Source organism: Paramisgurnus dabryanus, chromosome 20 (assembly GCF_030506205.2).
Source record: "Paramisgurnus dabryanus chromosome 20, PD_genome_1.1, whole genome shotgun sequence".
NCBI lineage: Eukaryota > Metazoa > Chordata > Actinopteri > Cypriniformes > Cobitidae > Paramisgurnus > Paramisgurnus dabryanus.
In genome coordinates, this window is record NC_133356.1 from 7,337,261 (window position 1) to 7,354,209 (window position 16,949).

Below are 16,949 nucleotides of genomic sequence, written 5' to 3' on the forward strand. Positions count from 1 at the left end.
GTTTGTCTGTTGTAGAAGATTTGAAGACACTGCACACAGCCCGGTAACTTTTTTGTTGTCCATCATGTTTTTATATTGGTAACTATGGAGGCGTGTTGTTTGCTGTTGTTTTTCTGTCATAACTGTGAGGATTAGACTGTGCTGCTTTAAAACAATGAAAGAAATGTGATATCAGTAACTCAGGTTGAATTTAAATATGTCTGTTGTATTTGAATAGTGTGTGCTTTGAGATTTGCCTCTATACATTAAATGCTCGCGTGTTGTGTTTTTGTTGTAGGGTGTAGTTTGGACACAGATGATGCATGTGTGTTTGTGTATGTTTGTGTATGGGTGTGAATGTGCGTGGCGTGTTGAGTTTAAAGGAAGCACTTTGACAGACGTTCCCTTTGTTTTGAAGTATTGCAGTGCTTCACCACCGGTTTTGCCTCAGGACTACGTATTCGACCCAACACTGTATCCCACCAAAATGATTTATTGCACAAAAGTACCCATTTGACCTTTATCAAGTATTATAATGTCTTAATATTGGTATGGGCAGCAATATGCATAATTATTAACATGTAAATATTTTTAAATGTCTCTTAAATTTTGTTTATACATGTAAACTTCTATTTTGGATGTATTTTCTTTGACCTTGCATGATGTTGTTCATGGTTTTTGATAATGAGAGCATGTCACGCAACCTTTTCTTATTGGCGTCTGTAAAGTCGTCTATGTCAAAAGATAAGGAGACTATTTCTCCATAAATGTTTTTCAAACCTGTTTATCAAACATAAATGGTTACATGCATTTTATGTTAGGATTGAACATTTGTTTCTCCTTATATTTTGCTCACATCTGTGCTCTTTGAGAACAAACCACCGAGTTGTGAGCCAAGTTGTGCTGGTTTAAATAAGTTACAGAACTACCAGACATAATGGTGTTTAATTTTCCCCAGTTCATCTCATTTATCCTTTCTTCACCAAGTTTTTATGTATCAGCAGACGACTCAGGGCAGATTTGCACCGATATCGGCGTGGTTCCGGAGCGGATCCGGCCCGGAGTCGTCTGCTGTCTGAGATATGCATAATGCATGCTTTGGTGGCCTAATACTGCCTAATATAACATTGGAGCTTTTCAACAAAGGAGGAACCGAAAGAATATTATGTTGATTGAAAACAAACATCCAGTTATTCACCGAAAATACTGTATAGTAGTACAGACAGGAATAGATATATTTAATGTCTATTATATAAAGAAAACCATGCTATCAAGTTTTTGCTGATGTGCATTCAGCTAAAGTTTGTCTTTGCCAGCTTTGTGAACTAGATTGATTTCATAGCAGTTGTCCTCAGGCCTTATACTGCGTAAACGCGACAGTCTCCTCGTATGGTCCCCGTGGGCTCCGAAAGTTTGAATATGACAGCGATGAGAGAAAGCGAAGATGACACAACGCAGATAAGAGCAAAATCTAGCGCCTGAAAGGCGAGCTGCTGTTAAGGACTATTGTAAATTGCACACGGCTGAGACAAAGTGAAACTCGAGTGGACTTCCACATTGTAGTTATTTGAAAGCAGCCTGATGGCACAATTGTTGAGGAAATTAAGCAAGGGTGCTTATTTAAACAGTGCCAAGGAAATACATAACATTCTTGTCCACTGGCCTAAAAATGACACCGTCTGCAAATTTTGTTACCAAATGTGAACACTGTAGGATTGCTTAGGAACTGTACTGGTTATTTTTATACAAACCTATTTTTATATTTACAATACGCCTAATGCATGACCTAGAAAACAGTCATTTATGTGTGATGAGCTGAAGTTTATTAGTCGGGTTATTCATAAATCACTTCATGTTTGTGTCTTTTTTTGACATTAAACAGTAAACAGCTGTTTCTAACACAGACAAGTTGAATGTGAATTCTTCAGAATATTTAATTCCCAGAGTCTTTTTAATTCCCCGGCCTGTTTCAGCGTGACCTTTAACCTTTTATTGGTTTCTTTGAACAGCTGCACTCTTGCCGCAGCTTTGACAAAACTCGTCTTTTGTGCCAAATTGACAGTCCTTTGTGTTTTTACACAAAGCTGCAATACCGACAGTCAGCTACAATATTTGGAGTTTATTTATGTGCACATTGAATGTGATCACTGGCTGTAATACTGCATGCATGCACTGACACTGAATTATGACTCGTGTACTGAGGAAGTAGAGAGAGAGAGAAAGAGAGATCGCTAGGCTGCGCGTGGGTTTGAATGCACAGATGGCACCAACCAAAAGCATAGGATGTTTAAATGTCAGGCTAAAATACCATATCCTCCACAAAATATTGTACAGTGTCGGCCTAAATAAATCGTGACTTTTTCTATTCTCTCTCTCTCTCTCTCTCTCTCTTTTCTAAAAAACCACAAGACTTTTCAGTTTTGTTTTTCGGGCGTAATTTGGTTTATCTTTAAGTTCATCATCTTTGAGTTAAGACAAACATTCCAGGAACCTCCTTTCAACATCAGCAGGATTATTCAGAAAACCTGTCGCTCTTGGCTTTATGTTGGGTTTTGTAACACGTGTCAAACCTAAAGTCACAGATATCAGTTTACAGACCTGTATTCTTCTGTATTATTACTAGTTTTAGTAATAAAGTAAAGCTAGAATTACATCTATGTATGACCATACTGATACTCCAGATTGAATGCGATTGTTTTTATTTGTGAACTATACAAACTGTTGTTTATGCATGAAATGGATAAATTAAATTGCATTACATATTTTATATATATATATATATATATATATATATATATATATATATATATATATATATATAGCATTTAAATATGCATTTGATCAGTTTGTATGTTTTCGAATTGAGCTCATGACTCTGGTATGTCTAAATCCAAACTACATTTTATCTCTATGTAAGTGTAGTATAGCTAGGATTATACTTTAAATAATTCATACAGTATTTTATTTTAACTCATGACCCAGATTTAGTTGTGTTGCTTTTTAAAAAAAAAAATGACCATACTGAATTTAGGATGAAATGATTTTCATATAACTCACTTATTTGTTTACCTAGCTTGAAATAATCTGTTCATCGAGTCGACTCTTTAAAATTGACTCAATAAATCCGATGGCCATCTCTGATGCAAAAACAGGTCACGGCTTGAAATTGTGCGTGGACATTTGTGTGTAGATGTATATCACTGCATTTCTGCTATATGACACTTTTGTTTCATTTTATATTTAAATTTGCATGCATTGAAATGAAATAATTTTAAAGTATTAGCATTTAAAAATTCACCTTAAAGTTTTAATGTTTATGTAAGTGTGTATTGTTGAGTGTGTGATTGTGTATGTCTGTGTATTGTTAAATGTGTGTGTGTGTTTGTACTCCCACACCTGTGGTTGTGTGTGCTGTTTTGCTCAGACAGTAGGAGGGCTGCAGACGTTTTAACGGCAGTCTCATAAACGTTCCCACAAAAAGCACGAATGAGAAAAAATACCCAGCTGCACAAAATGGACACTTAAATTTTGTTGAATTTGTTTACTAGTGTTTGTTTTGTTTAGCTCCAGTCACTGTCGAGACTCTCTGTGTTTTGGTTAAAGGATATGGGCAGATATAATGACATCAAACTTTCCATGTTTACATAAATGCCCTTCTTTCACCTAATGACCTTTATACAGTTAAATAAATTATTCATATTTGCAAAAAATATTCTTTATAGATAAGTGAAACACATATTTGATTACACAATGAAAATAATCTCGAATTTAACGTGGGTTTCTGTGACTGTTTAATGTCGATTTTCAGACGTCCTTTCAGACAGGTCAGACATGACTAATATAAAATTATTATGGATTTAATTATAAACTTCAGTGGGCACATGAGATGTGTTGAGGGCTCGTCTGTGTTGACTGTGAAAGTTTCAGTATTAATTGTCAGCGTGTGTAGGTGTAACTTGTTATCAGAAGTCGAAAAACACGACGCATGATTTTACTCAAACTATACGTATTAGAATTGTCATTATTTGTGTTTCATTTTGCACATTAGCTACGGCGAGTTTTTCGTGAGATGTTCAAGTAAAAACTGAAGCAGTTGTGTCACGTGTAGATGTAAACAAGTGCACCAGAATAATAGCAAAGTTTGTATTCAAGAGCTTATTTGAGCACATGACATTTTAACATGACATTAAAGCATTAAATTGTTTGATTCATTCCACGATTATTCAAAAACAGCAGATATGAGATAGAAATCAAAAAAGGCCAAATTGTTTTTTTTATCTTTGTGAGGAAGATGTGCTTGAGCTCACTCAGCACTGTTGCATTTGTTGCACTTGAATGTAAATGACTCGTGGTAATGCATCTTCTCTCAGCCGTTTATATTTTTATCATCATCTTTTTCTTACTTTGAGTGATGGAGGACAAGAAAGACAGGGAGAGACTTCAGCCCACGGCTGTCTGCTCCTCTCTGCTTAACCACGGAGACTCATCAAACACAACGCTGCTTTCTTCATCGCCTCAAATGACTAATTTTGATCGAGTAGAAATGCAGAGTAAACCGTGTACGTGTGTGTGTTTTTCGTGTCATCTTTACTCGTCTCTTATATGTCGGTCTGAAATGTGGAAATTGAAATAGGGTTTTAGGATGAAAGATGTTGGAAGGTTTAGCTTGTTTTGTGTTGTCACACCATAAAGTTAAGGCATAGTTTAATTATTTCTGCAATGTATATTTTATTTGCATTTGTAAAGCAATATCCAAGCATGTTTAAGGGAACATATATGATGTTATGCATCAGTAATTTCAGAAAATGTCAATTCTCTGAAGGTTTGCATGCTATTTACAGTATGTAGTTTTTCTCATCGAAATGATTCATTTAAAAATTAATGTGTAAACATGAATCTAAAGACATATTTGTCTTGTAGTTGTTTTTATATAAATAAATCTTTGTCATTTTGAAACTGATGGTTTAGGTGATATTATAGAGACACAAGGGGAAATTTGCCTGTTGATGTTCTCTCACAACCCACTCAGTTTCGATAGGAAAAATCTTTAACCTTTTCTGCGACAACAAATGCCCATCAAAAAAAAAAAAAAGACAGAGAGATCGAGCTGTTTTTGAGGCCACGAATCATTCGACGCACTCACATCTTAAAGGACTCCATTTGTGATATTCATTTTTGTTATGACTCAGTTTTCACTTGTCTCGGTGAATACTCGCTGAATATTTCTTTGATGAAAATCGCTTGTATATAGGAATGCATTTTAGCTATTATTTTGCCTCATGGTGTGCTTATTTAAATTAAAGTATTTATGCATGTTAGACAGTTGTCAGAGGTTTGTGTGTGATCAGCTGGAAGCCATTTTAGCATTTGAACATTACACTTTTTAGAGTTATGATTTGTTTACAATCAATTGTTTCTGTTTCTGTCATTTATTTGGTTTTATCTGGTTTATCTTTCATGTTTATTTCAAACAAACTAAAGAACTTGCCAGATATCTTAAAAGTCGATTTATATATGACTGTTAGTGTACAAATTTGGCATGTAAAACTGAAATAATTTAATTTTAGTAATGTTGACACCTGCTTCATTTCTAAACATCAGCATTGTGTACAATTCTTGTTTTTTTAAACAAGTTAGATTTACTCATTTGAAGACTGAAAGATTTTTCAGGCTGTGGTAGGCCTTACCTCGACCTTTTGGCACCCTTAAGGTCATCTTAATTTTCTGTGTGAAATGTCGAGAGGATGACTTTGAATATTTTACTTTGTGTTTTTCTTGTGAAGTGGCTGTAAACAGGCACACAGATATTAGTCTGTCACTTCCTGTTTAAGTTTTGTTTACCGTTGGAAGGTGCTATTTTTAACCAGCGGCCGTTCGAGTGCTTTCTTGTGTCCTATATTTCTCTCCTAGTGCATATCTTCTGTTTTAAATGAAACATTTATTTCACAACATTTATGGTGTTGTCACACACCAGCTTTGATGTCAAGTCACTCAGTTTCCCAAAGCTGTGACCCATGAAACAGACACCTGTTTGTGCAATGCCTCTAAGTGATAATACAAACTGACATACATGTTTAAAAAAAAAAAAACCGGTGTACGCTAATACAGTGCTATAGACAATAGTGACGGTGTATTAGCGTTGTGAATGCTCTGGGAAACCGCGCAGTTACTCTCTCTTGCTCTGACTAACTCCTGTACTGTTTTGTGGTGAGTTAATTCAAACGCTTTACAAAATTTGACTATAGGATTGGCATAAACTTGACTTTAAGTTGCCGGTGTCCTTCTTGAGAAGTGTGTGTCATAACCTCTGACTTTCTGTCTTATCCAAATGAGTAAGCGCACATTTTGATCAATATCTCGCAGGAACCTTTGCACATGAAGAAATTACTCGCCTACTAGCCACCTACAAGACAGACACTTCTTTAAACAGCTGCTTCCAACCAGAAAACAGGATAACTGGTCACATTCAGCACTGGTTGCCAAATTGGAGCTTATTGATTAACAGGCCTTCAGTAAGTGATGTAAGCTTTTATGTCAGCACAAGATTGCATTATGACACGGAGACGTTCAAGATTCCCACTGCAGTTCCCTTTGAAATTATCAAGGGAAAATGTTTTTATTACAGATTTGGCAACGACGTTGAAATGCTTTTAAATAGACACGTATGCATACTACAGTAACTGCCTCATACCCATATCATTTTATAACCGTGACAGATTTTATCAAATGGCTAGGATGTTACAATACTTTTGAGTCATCTTACACCTTATTGTTTTTTTACCACAACAAACAAGTCAGGATATATGAGAAAACTCCCAACGCCAGCTCTCGCACCCCTCCCTCTTCATTAAATATTCATGAGTGTCCGCCTGTCAGTAGCCACACTGTAAAAAATTACTCTGGAGGGTGTTAAATTTAACCCATGAAAATTAGTTATAATTTAATTAAGTATATAAGCTAGCAAGTAAAATAAAAAATAATGGGTATATTCTACCTTCACTATCCAATTTTTAACAGTAATAACTGCAATATTAAAAAAATAAGTAACATATACCCCAAAATATTGGCCTTAGCACCGCAAAGTGCGCATGAATTAACATCCAGGCGGGACTCGAGTCACCATTTTTTCATGTCATATCGGCGGGAGAACTGCGGTTTGTTGACAGGTAAGTTTTTATTTAACTTGTTGATATCATCATGAATGGAAATGTTAAGTTGGTTAACTGTAAAATCTACCAGAAGTTTAGTCATTTGCGTGCTTCTCTGTCTCTGTTGTTGACAGATTGATAGGTTAGAATATGTCAGTCAGGTTAGCTTTGAATGAAACATCGCCCAGTTCTTGCACCTGCGAATACGAATAAATATCCATATTTATGATTAAAATATTAACTTCCATTATTATTATTTACATGTCTGAATCTCGTGAACAGCGGAGCTGCTCAATATGAGTGGTTGAACTTGAGCAAGCCACGTGACGAGAGAGAGCAGCGGACGGTTGATGTACGATACAGACGGGAGGGCGTCGAGCAGACAAACAAACAACGGTAAAGCTGTCGATGCTAGATAATTACTGTAAAAGTTTTCTTGCATTTATCTGTTAATATATTGAGTTTTGTTTTAGAAGGGATCCATTTATGAAGCCATTTTATTATTATTATTATCATTTACGGATATATACTTAACGTTGCCTTTCGCTTTTTAATGTCTGTTCAAAAAAGTATTTCGGAGTTCATATGTTATATATGAGACTTGTATATGAAGTTGAATCACTTAAAATTGAATGTAAGTACTTCTTGTTAGTGTTCAATGTTTTATGCACGTGTACTGTGAGTTATAGCATAATATGAAGTTGTATTTTTGCACTTAATAAGTTTTAAATGAAGTTGAAATGTTTGTTTGTATCGATATAGCATGCTAGTCTACTGAGGTAAATGAGATCAGTTTTTCCTCTCATATTATTGTCTTCTTTAATTTTCTAATGATAACGTGAAGAACAGTATTTAGGAATCTTGCTTTTAATGGTTTTTTAACATCTCATGAAGCCTTGGTTTATTTTGTTTTATGAAATAATATGTTCAAGAAGCTTTATGTAAAACTATGATATGTTGTATTTCACTTGAAATGTATTGGGGTTATTATACGTCCAATAATTAGTTTTAAATGTTTACAGAATGTTATTTGGTCAATAAAGCAAGCAATTTATGCAATCTTGTGCATGACTATTTTCTTATTCAACCCTCTCTGAATAAGTAATATGTAATGTTTCTTAATGGCTTATCATTATTAATAATAATTTAATAGATCTGTGCCTTAATACCAATAGGGTTAATGTTATTCATTTTTTTATAAGTAATTAGTTGTGAAAAAATAGGTAGACCTTACCTAATTTTTTTTACTTTATCATAGTAATTAAATTTAGGTACTTTTTAATCAAATATATAGGATATAATTTACTCAAACAAAGTGAGTGCAAATTGTTACAACAATTTTTTTGAGTAAATTCTATAGGTTGTTTTTTACAGTGCAGAGAGCCTAGAGATTAACATCTTTGCAGTTATTCTTTAAAGATCCCATTGCAAACAAACATCCCTGTCCGATGAATGCCGTACGGAGAGACGTTGGGAGAACCCTCTCTCTCTCTTTTCTGTAGGCATTTGGTGAGTTTCTGTTCGTCACGTACGTCGAATCACCCTTTTCAATCATTAATCATTAATTCGGTCTACGTGGAGGAGCCTTAGATGACCTGATATATACGTGTTGTGTAGGAGAGAGCGGGCAAGAGACGGAGGAGACGGTGCAAACCTTTGACTCTGAAAGTAAAAGTCTTGGATGAAATGCATCCCAGCCATGCTGATATTCAGTACCAGATAACCCTATTGCTCTTGACGTTGGGTTATTTAGCTGTCTATATCACAATGCCATAAATTACAGACTGTAAAAGTGGTATTTAATGAATTTGTGCTTTAATGAAATTATTGTGCTTTGAAAGCAACGATGGACATGAGGCCGTGTCAGTCAAACATAGAAATTAGCAACAATATTTTGCACAAATGCATTGTGACATTTTTATGTCATTTAAGCGCTATCAACCCCAAATGTTCTTGTTACTGTAATACTGTTTTATTTCCCTTTATTCTCATATATTCCTCTCACTACTGTAATACAGCGATAAGCACAACCACAGTAAAATCATAATACTGTCGATTGTGAATGTTTACCCCATTGTGAAACAAGAAGGTTTGACATTTATATTTTGACATGAAATGCTATGAATCATTCCAATAGTTTGACTGCGTGAACTGTTTTGTGTTGTTTTCGGTCTGGTTGGTCTTGTACATAGTCTTTGTGTGGGCTCTCAAATGCACACACTTGGTGTGTGTGGGCCTCTCTGTGTGTGTGTGTGTGTGTGTGTGTGTGTGTGTGTGTGTGTGTGTGTGTGTGTGTGTGTGTGTGTGTGTGTGTGTGTGTGTGTGTGTGTGTGTGTGTGTGTGTGTGTGTGTGTGTGTGTGTGTGTAGTGTTAGGTTTCACATCAGGCCCCTGAGAGCCTCTCTGTCTCTTATCTCTTTAGTCACGAGCAGCTCGGCCCCTCCAGGTCTGTAAAAGACACTCGACTTCACTCCTATAACACCATCAACGACTCATTCTGCAGTCATTCTAGATTCTTATTTCAATATCTGAATTATAATAATCCTGCAGATGAAAGATAAGAATCGACACAACAGCCGGAGGTAGTTGGTATTTCTCAGAAGTTGCTCAGTTTTAACTCAGGAGTTTGCGGTGGTGTATAGACTTTTCTTAAACTTGTCCTTTCTTTGAAAATGCTTCGTAAGAATGCGAAAATGAAATGCAAATACAGTCTGAGCATCAAAGGATAATTTGGTCTTGAAAGAATATCAAAATAAAGTGTAGGCATTTTGAATCAGTGTATGTCAAATCTCTGAGATTTCTTTGCAGACTTACAGTAAAGTGTACAGTTTGAAACTACATTGGACACATGATCTTACAAGAGTCTTTAAGGCAAGTTTATTTATACACTGTAAAAAATGATATCAAAGTAACATGTAAGTTTTTGTTACTTTAACTTAGCAAATTAAGTGAAACAATTTCAACTTGTTTTTATAAGTTATTTCAACTTAAGCATAAGTCAAAACTTAAAATAGTATGTTGAATTCACTTGCATAACCAAGTTGTTTTAACTTCATATTGCATTGTTTTACAGTGTAGTAAAAATACACAAACGTAATTAAAAGTGCTTTGCACAAAGAAAGAAAGGTACAGGGTGCACGGTGCAAAAACTAATGCGGGGTTAGTTGTAACCCTATTAACTGTTACATTGTTACACAAGGTTGAGCGTTTTGTTTTTCCGGTATTTTTTTATGCTGCCAAAAGACGATCTCCCGCATATTATTGGAAATGTATAATGTTTTATCCAGAGAGTTATTGATGAACGAGTGTTTTGGTGGCATGTAAGTAAATTTTTTCATCAAATGTTTTTTTTTCGGTATCCAAATTAAATGTGTAAGATACCAAATCCAATGCTATGTCATATTAATCAGTGTCTTGTTGACTAAAACATATAGCATTGTTTTGAAATATGTCTGCAGCTCTTAGCAACTTTTTTGGTGGACTTGAAAATATTTTGACACAGCGGGGTTAATTGTAATGCTGTGTTACAACTAACCCCTCAGCACTTACGATATGAAAACTGCTAACGTTTGCGTAATTCTTGCCGTTGTTTTAAATAGGCTATACACACGAATTATTGCTGGCTGACAATAAAAAAAAATGTGCCTGTCTTATCTTAAATCGTGTGTCAAATGTATTTTTGTTCATATCTTTAATATTGATTGAATAAGGTCACGTCAAAGATTGAATTCATAATGACATGAACGGCTAAAATCAGACTTTGATGCTCATTATCCTTGATGCTCATTTTTGAAACTGTAGTATGATTAATACAGACTGGATCACATATAAAAAAATTTTTGTCATAATTGTAGTGCTTTTTCTCACATAGGCCTATTTATACATTTGCATCCATAAACTATTGTTAGATGAGGGATGAATATAGATACCTGTCTTATTATAGACAGATATATAAACATTATCCACTTTAAGTATATAAGTATTGAAATATTTTCCTGCAAACTTAATTTTTATCAAGTGTTACAACTAACCCCCTGCCTGTTACATTTAACCCCACCTATGGGGTAAGTTGTAACGTTTGCACTTCTGTCACGTTTGGTGTAATTGTACAAGAAAGGTAAATACTAGAAACAATCTTCAAATGTTCATTTGTAGCAGAGATGTGTGTGTGTTGCTTGTGTAAAAATATAATAAATCAAACACAAATATTTTTTGAATGATTGAGCCAAACTAAAAAGTGTTAGGTTTTGCCCTGCTCTCCCCTAAAAAAAAGTACACCCTTTGTATCTAGTGTACATATTAGTACCTTAAAGATACACAGTAAAGAACACAAATCAATTCAACCTACTATTTTAAAACAATAATTCAGCCAAATATCAAAATTACCCCATGATTTACTCACCGTTAAGCAATAAGAGAAACATATGTCCATCATCTTTCAGACGAACACATTTGGTGTTATTTTAGTGAATTGTTCTTGCTTTTCCAAGCTTGTAATGGCAGAAAGCAGGACTTCTGACTTTGAAGCCCAAAAAAGACATATGTATCTCGGATGACTTGAGGGTGAATAAATCATGGAGTAATTTTGATATTTAGCTGGAGGATCGCTATTAAAAACTTAATTTGTTAAAGGCGGGATGCGTGATTTTTGAAAAACACTTTGGAAAAGTGAGTCGGAGCTACTATCAAAACACACTTGTTGCCAATAGGCATTAAAGGGCATGTATACTAACCGACATCAATGCCTGGGTTGCGTATGTGTTGGGAGGGTCTATTCAAAGAAGATCCAGATTTTATTAGGGTAGGGGCGAGTTTGTTTGTGTCATTTTTAAATGTCAACATTGGCTTTCAGAGATCATGCACCCACCTTTAAGTTGAAATAACGTAAAATCTTTAGTAGTTTGATGATATAATTTTGCAGTGTACATTTTGGAAACTTATGTATACCCACTGGGGCGGCAGTGGCCTAGTGGTTCATGTAGGTTGTCTACAAACCGGAAGGTTGGTGGTTCAATCCCCGGCTCCACCAGACCAAGTGTCGAGGTGTCCTTGAGCAAGACACCTAACCCCAGCTGCTCCCGACGAGCTGGCTGGCGCCTTGCATGGCTGACACCGCTGTCGGTGTATGAATGTGTGAGTGAATGGGTGAATGTGAGGCTAATTGTAAAGCGCTTTGGATGGCCATAGGTCTGTTAAAAGCACTATATAAATGCAGTCCATTTACTGTAAATGGTACATAATGGGACCCTTTTTAAAGGGTACTGCCCCTGCATAATCAATAAGTTCAAAGATCTTCTTTTAATCTCATTGCTGTCTAGGATAAGTAATTTTGAAGATTAATTATAATAATGTTTCCTTATTTACAAAGGATATAGCTCAGGTCGGGTTCATTTACTGTACACAAACTCTTTTCCTGTAAAATCTGTTAGTTTCGTCTTGTCGTGTATCATATTTATTGAGGATGTGGGCTGTTATACGTTTGTCAACCATATTAAACTGCACAGTTTTGGTTATCAATGACTTTATACAGGGGATTAACACAGAAGACCCTGTGGTTTAGGTAGAGAGGCCATGAACGCAGTTTAGCCATGCAGAATGCAAATTTAAGAATATGTGTGGGTTAATATGTATTTGTTTTGACATCGTTTTCTAGCACAGGTTGTACCGCTGATTTTCATTTGAATCTTAAATAGAGCACTCGATTTGTTTTTGGCACATTAGGTATAGAAACAGGTCCGATGTGATTTTTGTATAACTGTCAGATGTAAATGTGATCAGACTGTGTTTGTTTATCGCATTACAGAAGTCACAAATAAAATCTTTTCAATGTTTCATTTTTTTTAAAAGCAGTGATTAAATGGTGAGCAGGAATGAGTTTATCTTAGGCTTTCTTCTTCTGAGAGTAATCTCATAATGTGCACAGATTTACCAAAATTCAGTACTAAAGTCTTCAATAAAAATGTGAGATTTCAATATGAAATCAACCATTTCTCATTAAATTACATTTATTTACATTTCATATATGTATATTAAGTATTCATTTTCTAGCTCTGTACACTTACTGTAGACTTGTATTAAAAAGAGACGAGTACTTCTGTTGGATCACATTAAAGGGACACTCCACTTTTTTGAAAATATGCTGATTTCCAGCTCCTATAGAGTTAAACATTTGATTTTTACAGTTTTGGAATCCATTCAGCAGATCTTTGGGTCTGGCGCTAGCACTTTTAGCATAGCTTAGCATAATCCATTGAATCTGATTAGACCATTAGCATCGGGCAAAAAATAACCAAAGAGTTTCAATATTTTTCTTATTTAAAACTTGACTCTTCTGTAGTTACATCGTGTACTAAGACTGACAGAAAATTAAAAGTTGTGATTTTGTAGGCAGATATACCTAGGAATTTTACACTTATTATGGCGTAATAGTCAAGTACTTTGCTGCCGTAACATGGCTGCAGCAGGCGCGATGATATTACGTAGCGCCTGAAAATAGTCCCATTGGTAACTTTTAATAGCAGGGGACTATTTTCGGGCACTGCATAATATAATTGCGGAAAAGTATAGAAACTCTTTGGTTATTTTTTAGTGCGATGCTAATGGTCTAATCAGATTCAATGGATTATGCTAAGCTATGCTAAAAGTGGTATCGTCAGACCCGGAGATCAGCTGAATGGATTCCAAAATGCTAAAAATCAAATGTTTAACTCTAGGGGAGCTGGAAAATGAGCATATTTAAAAAAGCAGAGTGTCCCTTTTAACATTTAAAATGTTTATATTTGACCCAACAATGGGTTAAAACAACCCAGCATTTTGAGTTGAAACAACCAAGCATAGGTTAAAGGAATATTCAATTTTCTTAAAAGAAAAATCCAGATTATTTACTCACCACCAAGTCATGCAAAATGTTGATGTCTTTCTTTGTTCAGTCCAAAAGAAATTATGTTTTTTGAGGAAAACATTGCAGGATTTTTCTCATTTAATGGACTTTAATAGAGCCCAACATTTAATACTTAACTCAACACTTAACAGTTTTTTTCAACGGAGTTTCAAGGGACTCTAAACAATCCCAAACGAGGCAAAAGGGTCTTATCTAGCAAAACGATTTTCATTTTTGACAATAAAAATAAAAAATATGTACTTTTAAACCACAACTTTTCGTCTAGGTCCGGTCCAGCGCGACCTAACGTAAATGCGTAGTGACGTAGGGAGGTCACGTGTTACATATATAAAACGCACATTTGCGGACCATTGTAAACAATAAACTGCCACAAAGACATTAATTAGGATCAGTTGACATACAACAACGTAGGAACGGTCCTCTTTCTCAACACTTGTAAACACTGGGGCGGAGTTTCGCGTTCGTCCTCTGTGACCTCTTGATGTCATTACGTATTGCGTGGGGTCAGCTGGCGCATCACGACTGGATCTACATGACAAAAAGTTGTGGTTTAAAAGTGTATATTTGTTATTTTTATTGTCAAAAATGAAAATCGTTTTTCTAGATAAGACCCTTATGACTCGTTTGGGATTGTTTATAGTCCTTTGAAACTCCGTTGAAAAAAAAACGTTAAGTGTTGAGTTAAATATTAAATGTTGGGCTCTATCAAAGTCCATTAAAATGAGAAAAATCCTGCAATGTTTTCCTCAAAAAACATAATTTCTTCTCGACTGAACAAAGAAAGACATCAACATTTTGGATGACATGGTGGTGAGTAAATTATCTGGATTTTTCTTTTAAGAAAATGGACTAATCCTTTAAATTACAAGGCTTGGCCTTTTTTTCTTTTGTTACTTAGCGCTGGGTTGGAAATAACCCAGCATTTTAATGTGTTTGTCAAAAATGACCCATTTGTGTTTTTTATTTTTCACAAGACAAAGTGACTTAAGTGAAACACACCTAAAACTTTTTTGTGAGCAACTGTGTTTTTGCGCAACACTTCAAAGAAAACGCATTTCATAAGTCTTTCTTTGGTTTGTAAATCTTTTTAAAAGTTTTAAAACTATTTGGACTACTGTAGTGCAAGGTTCACGTATTGTGTTTCCAAAACAACGTGCACAAAGGCTTAGTGATCACATTTGTCTAATACGAACCCAGTTTACACTAAAAAGCAGTAATCTGTTGCAGTCATTATCTTCCTTGCATTTGTGTAATGAAGTCCGCCTGGCCGTCTCACACAAAGAGATTCCTCTCCCTCTCATGACTGGCTGTAGATCATGGAGGAGGGGTGGAAAGGAAAACACACAAAAAAAGCAGAAGACCGGGGCTGTTGAGGGCACGGCCTCGGGCTCTGAAACCTCAGACCTGCTATTAGTTGCCTGTCTGTAGAGAGCAGTGTAATGCATACAGACAGGTGCCAAAGCTTCGGGCTCTTTATCTTTCTCTCTTTCCTGAGCTTTACTTTAATAGGTGTCTTTCTGAAAGCTTTGTGAGCTCTATTAACCAAAGTTTGTGTCCCCTGTGTGCAGGTCACACTGGAAGAGACTGTAAATGGCGACTTCCTCCTGCAGAATGACATCTGACATGAACCACAACGCTTGACGTCCGTCGTTCAGTGAGCTCAAAGTTTTTATCCTGCCTTCATCCTTGGGAGTTTAACATGAGTTTAATATGGGAGTCTGGTTGGATAAATAAGAACAAAGACTTTTGAATGAAGAAGTGCTTTTTATGAAATCTTTTGTAATTAAATGCATGCACTTTCTGTGTAAATACACTTTAGGTTGTTACAGTTTTGTATATGCCAAAATTTCTATTAATGCATTGAAATCTTTATTGGACATTGATATCATTTCTCATATTTTATAAACCAATAAGCCATTTGAAATCGTGCATTACAAAGGGGATTTGAGTAATGCAAAAGAAAACCCCCAAGCTGAAAGTCAGATCTTCATGAAATTGCAACCCTGCGGTGGTTTTCTTCTGTAAAAACAGTCATTACTCGACCTAAACTTGAGATATTCTTGAATGCACAATTATTTATTGTCACTCCAAAGTCATTCGGGTTTGTAAATGCAAACAGTAGCCCGGCTGTGCCCGATATCACTGAAGTCGGTGAAGTTCAAATGAACACCGATCACCGGCAATAAATGTTTCCTTGAAAAAAACGATCAGTTTGACATTTGTCTGTTTCTGTGGTCAGACTTGTGACTGTTTGTTTTAACGGTGTGTTTACATTGATCTGTCCTCCTACGACACATCTGCCAGTCGCGAACAAGAGTGGTTGAACTGTGGTTAACATGCGCGCACTTTATTCCCAGACTGTGTGTGTGTGTGTGAGGACACATGAGGCTCTTAAATGTCACACACACACGACATGAGATCTGCACAACGAGGTTGACATACAAATACTGACTATTAGAAAACTTTGGGAATCAATTTAAATTAGGTTTTATATAAAAAGTTTTGATTATTTCTTTTTTATGCATTTTTTAATTTAAATCATTAATAAAAAATAATTATAAATAATTATTCAAGGCTGATTACATAACAAACACTTAATGTTTTTGTGCAAATATAATTACAAAATATTTCAGGTTTATTTAGTCTTATATTTGAAGCTGTCATCTCATTTGCATATCTCTGCTGTAAATGCATACTCCACTTGAGTTTGGAGAAAATGCAGATTTGCAGAGATGTTGCATTCAGATCTTCCACTAATAACACTTATGGGCGTTGTGAGCGTTAGATCAGACGGTTGAATCATGCATTTTGCATGTCAGAAAACAGCATGTTGGGTTATTGAAGGTCACCAGAATATTTGTGATGATAAATAGGGATTTCATTGTGAGTCACTGTTGATTAAAATAAGTCAACTTGTGTAAG

General features: G+C 35.4%; 1 long non-coding RNA gene across 2 annotated transcripts in view; it reads left to right on the top strand.

The window, feature by feature from the left end:
* The window catches only part of LOC135786675 (uncharacterized), a 38,142-nt gene extending 21,908 nt beyond the window's left edge, over window positions 1–16,234 (top strand). For both annotated transcript variants that reach the window (XR_010546976.1, XR_010546977.1), the window contains one exon: window positions 15,596–16,234. This is a non-coding gene — a long non-coding RNA (uncharacterized lncRNA). The remainder of the gene's footprint in view (window positions 1–15,595) is intronic.
* Window positions 16,235–16,949: the final 715 nt, after the last annotated feature.